We start from the raw sequence: 10,200 nt of genomic DNA, 5'->3' as shown, positions 1-10,200 counted from the left end.
CTATGATATTCATGCATATTAGGTACAACAGGGAATTGTTGAGGAAAAAGCTTTGAAGGGGCAGGAAGGGTCCACAGAGGATCTGCCAAAATGCTTTGGCCCTGTATCTCTATTGCGTGTGGGTTTGACACTTTGCCAAGCCTTATGACACTTACATCAAGGTTGTTCCCTGCAGTGATGCACCATCAAAGCTAAATCACCTACCCATAATGGAATTCACAATGATTTCACTGTGTCTTGGTTGGGAACATGTTATCGTTAACTTCCCATTTTTATTACCCCAAATGCCTTTCCAGCTCACAGCATACTGTGCTTCAGGAACTTCACTGCCATAATTGTACGTCATTGTGTAAATTCAGCAATGAATACAATAGAGACTTGGTCTATCCCAAGGCCTCCAGGCACTGATGTAATTGAAATAATAAAGCATAATCATAAGGAAGAAAATGGCATGTAGGTCTTTCAAGCAAAGTATGGAAATGGGTATGGGTGACTGATGCTGATGCAATTCCCTCTTACCAAATGAAGGGATAGGGTTTAGGAATGGACCAGTCCTGCATAGCATTAGCAGTTATGTTAGCTGCAACATGATCCTTCTCTGGCTGGAAAGATCTATCCCAGCTATTGTAACATGTTGGAGTTTGAGGCTATGTCTTCTGAGGTTTGGGTTTTGTTTTTTTCTTCCCTTGATTACTTGTTAAAAATATTTTACGAAAAAGGAAGAAAACAGAGGAGTCAGTACTGTCTGATAACTTAAATGCTGGATAACACATTGGCAGGGCAGGGGAGAGCTCTAAGTCTATTTCTCACCTCTTTGTGCCTCAGCTTTTCCCTCCATGAATAAAAATTGGATGGAAATGTTTAGAAGCCCCGCACTCTGTGGTGAGTTCTGAGTTTAAAAGGATGGAGCTGGTTTGGAATAGCAAATACTTAAGTGTTCATTTAGAAATTGTGCAGTGTGAAATGTGGAGGGCTAGTTAACTTTCTATTGAATTTTAATGGAGCTTTCTGTTTTGGTTCTCAGATGAAATTTTATTTCTGTGCCTGTTAATTATTCTGCTGAGAATTAAAACACATAGTCATTGATCATGTCTCATTGCATGTAGGGCACAGTGTTTCTCACACCTGGGAAAGCATTATGAACACAAACCTCAGGCTTACAGTTTTATAGAATAAGTAGTTCTGTAATTGGAAGGACATTTTGGTGGGAGGTTTAGTGCTGTGATTGGGTAAGCTCAGAACTAGAGGTAGACATTTATCTCTGTAATGAACTCTTCAGTGGAGTTTCCTGGTTAATTGCATCCCAGGTGAGTTAAATGGCAAGCTGAGTTAAGGACAGAGGGGAATGAGGAGGTGAGAGAGGTGAGCATAGGCAACTGGGGCATCTACAAAGGAAGGCAGTTAGAAGACTTTCAAGCTTTCTTTTTCAGCAGGGCTCATCTGGCAGCTGGCTGGAGTTAGTAGGAGATGAGAGAGGTTTGTTAGTGATGTATACCACCTACTTTTAGACACAGCTCAGTGGGGATCTTTCTTTGTTGGGTATGGGAGGGGTTTGGCTTTTATTAGTCCTCTCAGATAGAGCCAAGCTCTTCAAAGAAAGTTAGTCTCCATATTATCTACCTTTCGGCATTTTTGCATGACTCATCAGTGTACTTAGTTGGATAGGGAGCAGTTATCAAGTCAACCACAAGATTTTGCAAACCACTTCAGCATCGTTGTAGGTATCTAACTCAAACACACCTACTGTTCCTGCAGGTATATGAGAAGAAAATGCTGGAAACTGGTAAGTGGTCTCAGATTCATTGCTGTCCCGAACCTTCCCTCATATTTTGGAATCAAGAGTCCAGAAAAAGAGGGCAATAAGAAAAGGATGTCCTTGAGAGGAGAAAGAGGCAGGAGAAACAAGGATGTAGAGTGGTTTTGAGGAGAAAGCTCATACTTGAGCTTCTTGCCCTGTGTGAGCTTGATGTTTCCTAGCAAAAGTGGTCCAAGCAAAGCTGCATGTTCTACAGCTCTGCACTGATAGAGATGGGCAGAGCTCTTGCAAGGGGCATAGAAGAGTCACAGTAAAGTGCTTGCTATATCCTAGCAAACACATGACAGAACAAATCTGTGTTCGAGAGCTGAATTTCATGATGCTTCAGCAGAAGCATTTAGGAGAGGCTTTGTAAAGGGAGTATACTGGTTTCCCTTCCTTGTTCTATTTATTTTTGGTGGCTTTAAAGTACCTTTAGTAAGCATAGGATATGGGTATGCAGTCAGAGAACTTTCTTCTGTTGGTAATGTTGTTCCTTCATTGAGTTGCCATTCTTCTCCACTTTCTTCTCTCCTTGGAGATGGAATTGCATAAGTAAGCGTATGTATTATTTGCAGACTTGCATACAGGCCAGATCTTCTCATGGTTGAGTGGCCAGCCAGCCACTCAGCCTATTGCAAGAAAAAATGCTTTTTCTTGTGAAACTTTCCAAGCTGGTTTAATCTACGTTGGGTGGTGAGCTCCATGTGGTCTTCTGTTTCTGGTGCACACTTTGCATTCAACAGGACTCTGGGTAATTCCAGCAGTGCCTTGGTCTATGGGACAGAGGCTCCAGTTGAATGCATCACACTGTGTGCTCCCCATCTCTCTAAGTAGTCCCTCAGTTTGTGGGCTGGGGAGAAAAGAGACAAGAAGGAAAAGGAGGACAAGACAGTTCCTTGGAAAAACAAGTGTAGCCTTGCTCTCCAAGGCCAGAGACTCAGTGGTTTAAATTGGAGATGCCTCAACAGCTATATCACAGAAGGCCAGCACAGCTGGGGATTCCTGGCAGCATCCAATGGATCTGCTCTCTTTCTTTTGAGATGAAGGTGTCTCCTCCTTTCTCCCCTTTTACAAAGTGTCACCTATACTTACAGTCCTCTTCTGGGATGGTTTGCAGCTGTATCATTTCCATCCACAGGGTCAGGGATTGTTTTATGACAGGATTCACCAGAGGGTGCTATTACACATAACCTCCTTCATTTCTTCTGGCTTAGAAGAATAGATCCTTTTAAGGAGACACTGAAATATTGCTGGTTTTAAGATGCCAACCTTTTTCTGACTGGTAAGCTGGAAAAAAAAAAAAAAAAAAAAAGGCAGCGTTTTCTTCTTCTTCCTCCCTATTTGTTTGAATTGTTTGTTTGTTCAGTTGGTGGGGTTCTTTTGCTAGAACTGTCCAACAGGAACAGAATTGTGTTACAGTTTCCCACCTCACACTCAAATTCTTAATGTTTTGGGAAAGGTCCACTGAATGTCTCTGTTCTGAGACTGATATAAATAGCAAAATTGTTTTTGCGTTCCTACCTGTGTGTGGTGGGTTGAATTCCTCCTGTGGTAGAAAACATTTGCATTTTCTATGGCTTCATAGAAGAAGGATGCTGTAGTTTCCCATCACCACCAACGCTAAGATCTCTGCAGTTTTGCTTGTGCAGAGAGGACCAGCTCTTAGCAACAGGCTACGAGAGTTGTCCTTGCTGCAGCATGGGGACAAGTAGCAATTATGGACTTAGCCCAAAGCAGGACACGGCTATGGTTCTGCCTTCTTCATAGAGAGGAAGAAGATGACAAGGATGAGGCTGAGGGGCTGCTGTGCTGCTTCTGCAGGTGATAGAGTTACAGGCAGCCACGGCACTTTGATGAACACAGGGAGAAGCATGTTGCAAACAACTCTCAGGCTTCCAACAGAGACCTATTTGTTTTTCCTGTTTAATTTGGGAACCATGCATCCAAGCACACTTGGTATGTCTCCATGTGTAAGCCTATACTGCAGCCTATTGATTTCCTTCACCCTTGGCAAGAATATCACAGCAGATTTTGGCTTTGCCTGTAATCTCTTGAGCGGATGAGTCTAGAAATTCAAATGAGAGCTTAACTTGCTGACTGTCTGCACTGCCCACATGATGGCTACTCTGCTCCTGTGGCTCCAATCTGTGGCAAGTTATCTGTCTATTCAGGCAAGGAAACTCAGGTACAGGGCAGGCATGACTGGTTCCCATCTGTGCACGGGGTCTACAAAATCTGGTTCCCGGGAATTGCTCTGCAGACCAGATCTGGAACATGAGCACATCTCCCAAAGGCTGTATAGGTACAGGCTCTGTTATTTTTGATATATATCTGGTTTTAATCTGGAAGCAAGCCCTTGAATGCAGCCACCTGGCTCCTTGACAGTACTGTGTGTTGCCTAGCAATGTGAGGAGAAGATACTGGATCCATTTCTTCCCCTATCTGTGCCAGAACCAACCAGAGGAATGATACTTTTATGATGAGGAATTAACATCTTATTTGTGGAACGACCTTCTTATCACCATATGGCTTTAGTTGGAACAGTGGTCACCCATGCAGTAGAAGGTTTGGAGCTTCAGTCTATGCCTTTTGTAGATTTTGTACTTTTTAATAATACTGTTTTGTTTGTAATGTGGTTGCCTCTGAGCTTTTCAAGTTGGAAATACTGTCAGTCCTCTTAGATTTTCCTGCCCTGAATAAACAAACAGTTACAAGTGAAAATGCAGGCAAATTTGCATGAAGATGAGAAATCTTCTCCAAGTCAGCAGATACAAAGGCACCTGGAAATTTCATTCCATTATTAATATGCTAATTCAACAGATTTTTCCAAATTGCATCATAGCTTAAGAGTCCACTGAAATCAGTGCCCTGTGCTGTCAGCAATGGAAGGCAAGCAGTAGTCTGAACAATGGTGGGATGTTTATCAGTTTATGATTTCATTTATTTCTTAAATGAACAGTGACTAAAATAAAGGCAAGAATCAAAATAATAATTCCAACCTACAGATATATTTTTAGATTCTCCTGTTTAAGGAAGCAGTGGTCTTCTTAAGTAGTGTTATATAGTTTGTTCCTCTCTACTTTGAAATATCACCAAAAAAGAGGCTTGAGTTAACCCTTTCTTTACTGGAGAATTTAAAATGTGTTTTTGTGCCATGCCTTGAGCGGATAAGGAAAGCTTCTCTAGCAATTATGCAGTGTTTAAAGTCAATGAATTAATTGTGAAGGTGTCAGTTTGATTTAACTGATTGAAAACTAGAACTCCGTTATTCAGTGCATGGGGTCCTGAATCGCTGGTGCAGGAGAAAGGTGGGAAAGGAGGATGTTTGCCTCTTTCATGTAAGTCACCATATGTTGCTGTCAGAGTCTGAAATGAAATGGCAATCACATGAATCCAAGAAATGGACTGGAAAAGGCTGCTGACAGTGAGATTCATTAAATTCTCATTCTCTTACATGCTATGACCTTTTCAGTGTTTTTAGGATGTTAAAGAACTATATTCCTTAAGTTGTTACAGCTCTTATTTTAACAGCAGTGAACACCTTCATCTGTAACTTCTTATGAGTTTGAAAATTTTCATTTAGTGGTACTTAATAAGTCTGCACAGACAACAGAAGGAGCCTCAGAAGTGTAAAAGTCTTAATTAGTTCAATTGATAACCACATGGGATAGAGTCAAATAAACAAATGCTTTTGGAGAAGAGAGGTGAGGTTTTCAGACGTTCTCTTTGCAATGGATCACTGATTAAATTTGCTGCCTCTCGGAAGTGTATTTATGGAAAGCCAAAGGCTGGTATCAGATCTAATAAATTCTGTTTTAAGAAATTGGAATGATCAGCTTGGCAAAGTACAAATCAGGCTCAACCAACCCAATTGCCCTTTGTGATGAAAGGTCTGACCATGTGGATAAGGGGAGAGCAGTAGATATCATATACCTTGATTTATTTGGACTTCAGATACAATCTGTCACTGCATACTGAAGGAGGGTAGACTAGATGATTGAGCTGTTGGATTGGTTAAAAAAAAAAAAAAAAAAAAAAAAAAACAACAAACAAAACATAAAATTGTCTGGAGTGCTAGATTCAAGGAGTAGCACTCCTTGGCTTGATGTCCACCAGAGGTGGCAGGTACCTAATGTACCTAATGTATTACCACTGGGGTCTCTACTGTGGTATTATTTTCATTACCTGGACCTGGATAATGACAAAATAAATCCCTATCAAATTTGCAGGTGTTATTAACTTAAATGGAATGTTTGATGTTTCAAAACATCCAGAACTTTTGGGTAAGATGGAAAAATTTTTGAAGCCTGGACAAACAGGAGCTTTACAACTTTCAGAGAAGAGGAGTACTCATGGAGTACTCATAGTACCATTGACACTAGCTGGGAAGCATCTGGCTGAGTAGCAGCCCTCACCAGAAGGACTTAGAGGTTATGATGGATATTATGTTGAAGATGTGCTGACAGTGCACTGTCACAGGAAATAAGGCAAATAGCAGCAATCTTCATTAGAAGGAAAGTAGCCAAATGCTTTAAGAATGCTAGGTGTAAGAATGTATTCCAGCAGGGTTACAAATGCTTGGTCTCTGCAATGTTCTTCCTCAGGCCACCTTAGATGCTTTATTGTTCTGATGCAAACAACACTGTGGCTTTGTTCATGTAAAGACATGGGGTAATAAGATCAAAGCTATCTTGGGTACCATTCTATAGGTTCCAATTACACCTCTGGTTGAAGCGCAGACAGATATTTATATCTTGATTTGCTTCTGGAAGTTCCCTCCTCTTCCTCTCCCACTCCCACCCTGCAGCTCAGTGTCTGAAGTCAACCTCAGCTAAATACCAGAAGGCCCCAGAAATGTGAGCCAGCTGCTCAGATGCTCAGAGAAATGACCTGAGAAGAAAGAGCCAGGTGACACATCCCAGGAAATGGATCCTGTCCTAAAAGGAACATGCATTCATCATTCAGATAACTTCTGCCACTGAAAAGCCATCTGGATAAACAAGGAAAGAGTTACACAACCGTTGCACAGATCCTCATCCCTTCCTGTCCACTTGTAGAAAGGCAGATGAGCTAAACAAGGCTTCATCTGTGGGCAGAGAGGAGAATGGGAGACCGTAGGGGAGAAAGCACAGCCTGGAATTCCTGAGGCCAGCAGTAAGGACAGCAAGTGCTGTGCTTCTGTCATCAAATCCTTTGTGTCATGCACAATACTCATAACTGGAAGTTAGGCAGTGAAGACCTCAGAACAACACAGTTGTGTCACCAGGAGAAAATGGAAACTTGGATCCTCAGAACAATACCTGCAGAATCTCATTTTCCTCCAGCTTCTCCACTTCTAAACAAGGCATTGCTAAGTGCCATCACAGGATCCATCTTCTTCCTACACCTCAAACACACCACTGCCCAGGTAGCAAGTCTCCATTGCAAGAGCTGGTCATCAGCTGACCACCCTGCATTACCTGTCCTCACTCGGAAGCCCTGTGCCCCCTCATTCCTCCCAGATGCCTCTCCTTCTGCTCTCCAGCAGGTGCCAAGATCTTTCCAGATCTTTCCCTTGTGCTCCATGTCTTCCAGAAGAAAGGAGAAAGTTGGAGGTAGCTGATGACTTGGGGAGGCAAGACAGTCTGAAATTCAGTAGATACCATTGGAGCACTGTGATAATTTTCTACAAAGTCAGAATGGAGAAGGAATAAATTATTGCTAAAGATTCACAGGCTGACAAGAACCTTATCAGGAAGCAATTGGAAGACATTTTCATTAGTGTTACCATTTATAGCTGTAAATAATAGGAGAAGCGTTAACCAAAGAAAGCCTATTGTCACCTGCCTCCAGAGACAAGAGAAATCTTTGAGGAAGAGCCGTGTACAGTGCTGTTTTTCCAGTTTGGAGGGGTCAACACAGAAATCTGACTGGTAGCGTCAAAAACTGAATGAAACATGTACCCCTCAAAAAACAAGAAGAAATGGTGTATTGCAGAGACTTCATTCCCCCTCACTTAAGAGGAAAAGCTATAGGTCAGACTGGGAAGTCATAGCAATCTGTGTGTATTCACAGACTGAGCTGAATCCCTCATAAATAGTGGAATATCATCTGGGAGAAAGTCCGTTATGAGAACAGTCTTGGAAGCTAGCTAGAATATGGCAAATCTACGGAGCAGCTGAGATAACAAGAACACACGCAGGAGAGTTAAGGGCAGAAGGAAATGGGTGTACAGTGTGTGTCATAAATTACAAAAGGAGAGTAAGCAGGGTGTGCATGGGAGACTGAATGCTGTGAGCAAAGGTCAGGACCAAACACTGAAATGAAAAGGTACACGTGTGATGCAGCAGAAGCTGTAACCTAACTCGTTTGTAGGAAAATTCACAAGGAGATGGGAAAGGAAATATTTTTATTTACTTTTTTGTCTTCCCTGCCAAATACTGCGGGTCATTAGCTGGGACAAGCTGTTGGTAACAGAGCAGGCTCTCCAGAGACCAAGTTCTTACATCCCATCTCTGAGGCTGCCAGTTAAAGTTGAGGCATCTCAGAGAGTCACATCATCTACAGAGACCAGCATTCCCCATAGGACTGGCCTGAGATGCCTGGCTGCAGTGCCAGAAGCAAGCTGGGATTGTTTCTCATCACGGAACTGAAAGCAGCAGGATTTAAGGGAAATAAGAAGGCAAAGGCTGGCCTGTTTGATTCAGATAGTCCCTTCTAGCATAAAGGGAGTTGCTATAGACAATTCCAACTTATGGCATGAGCTCTCCTCTGAGCACTTCTAGAGAGGCATTTAAATCCCTGCTCTACACGCATGCTGCAAAAGACATGGATCAGACCCAGGGATGTCTGTCCTGTTTCAGTATTCTAAGTGCAGGTTCCTCCCCCAGTGCTCAGGGAAGGGCTGTGCAGTGGCAGAGCCATAATTTACAGATGATGATGTGGGCTTCAGTCTTTATTTTTGCTGTTCAAATCCTCTGTGTCCTGTGACTTTGTTCCTCATTCATGAACAGTGAAAAATATCACTTCCTTGTTCTGAAGAAGAGAATAGCTTGAGATATGATGCTGCATCTGTAGATGCCATGGAATACTGCAGCTGTGAAATATGGCTTTGTTCTTGCATAAAAGATACGCATGCAATATTACTTGCACAAGGAGAATGAACCTGAAGCATGAGCTCAACTGCTGAATTTCAAGGAAAGAAATCTGCGTGACATCCCGAAGTCCTGTATGATTCCATCCCACTCCCCATCCCCACCATGCTGCTTGACATGTTTAAAATCTCCAGAGATCCTCCTTTAAGATACGAGTGTTTCCCATTGTGCTAGCTTTTATTAGATTTCGGGTGCCATTCAGTTAACCCCCCCCTCAGCCACTTGAATTCTTGAAATGCTGGGATCATATTTCACCTGATCTGGCACTGAACCATGTTCGCTATCTCACCCCAAAATTAATTAAACCATAAATTTTCAGAATAAACATGCAGCATCTACTATCAGTGAAACAGTCTGGGCTTTGTTGAGCAAACTGCTATGAGAACAAAGCTACCTCTTTCTCTTTCTTCCCACCCTGTACCTCTCTTCTCTTGATGTGTATCAGCAAATACAGTAAATACAGTACCTCCCTCCCTGTTACAAAGAGAGATTTTTATTCTGCTGTTGTCACCATTTTATAGACTTAGAAGAAACTGTAACAGCTCACATGGTGAGGTCTTACAGGAGGGCATTATCTCCAGGGAAGTAACTACTGAGATGAAGAGGAACTGTTTTCCAATATTAATACAACTGGGTATTTGCAACTTTGGCTCTGACAATACTTAAAGCTTGGAAGATATCAACAAAATGTTCCAAAACTGTCTTTAATTAAATTACTGGAGAGAAAATAACTAAAACAAGGATATCCATTCTCTATTCTGGACCCGTAGGTAGTCTGCAGGCTGATGAATCCATCTCAAACCCAAAGGAAGACTTACATCCCCTGAAACTTGCTTATTTTTTCCTTTTAACTTGCTTGTTCCAGTTAAAATGTGCTACCTCTCCCCACAGTTTACAGTCAAGAACTCCACCGCTTTACCTACGTGATTCAGAGACCTTTATCCTTATCCTCAGGTGTTCTACTCCCATCTGTGCCCATAAAGCAAACTGGACTGCTGCTTGGGTGGGAGACCTACAGAGCATTATGGTTGCTACAGGCGGTGTAACTAAAGGTGGCATTTTTATTCCTTGAAGCAACCATCAGCCAACACCCTCACCTGGTATTCAAGGTTGTGGGTTGATAGATATAAATCTGAGCTCCTGACCAGCTCTGGTCTTTGGAAATTCTCTAGTATGTCTGATTGTGGCTCTGGTGCAAATGCCAGTGTTATGGCTGTGTTCCAGCTCTGCTAATTTGCACTCTTCCAACTTACACTCTCCTGTGCTTTG

The 10,200-nt window shown here is 42.2% G+C and overlaps 1 long non-coding RNA gene across 1 annotated transcript; it reads left to right on the top strand.

Annotated features, from left to right (window-relative positions):
• Positions 1-1,365: 1,365 nt before the first annotated feature.
• LOC125697014 (uncharacterized) lies at positions 1,366-9,166 on the top strand. Its single transcript, XR_007378644.1, has 3 exons — positions 1,366-1,476; positions 1,756-1,783; positions 6,028-9,166. It is a non-coding gene; the product is annotated as an uncharacterized LOC125697014 (long non-coding RNA).
• Positions 9,167-10,200: the final 1,034 nt, after the last annotated feature.

The sequence above is a fragment of the Lagopus muta genome, chromosome 8 (genome assembly GCF_023343835.1).
Source record: "Lagopus muta isolate bLagMut1 chromosome 8, bLagMut1 primary, whole genome shotgun sequence".
Taxonomy (NCBI): Eukaryota; Metazoa; Chordata; class Aves; order Galliformes; family Phasianidae; genus Lagopus; species Lagopus muta.
The sequence above is the reverse complement of the archived record's forward strand: the minus strand, read 5'-3'. Positions and strand labels throughout refer to the sequence as shown.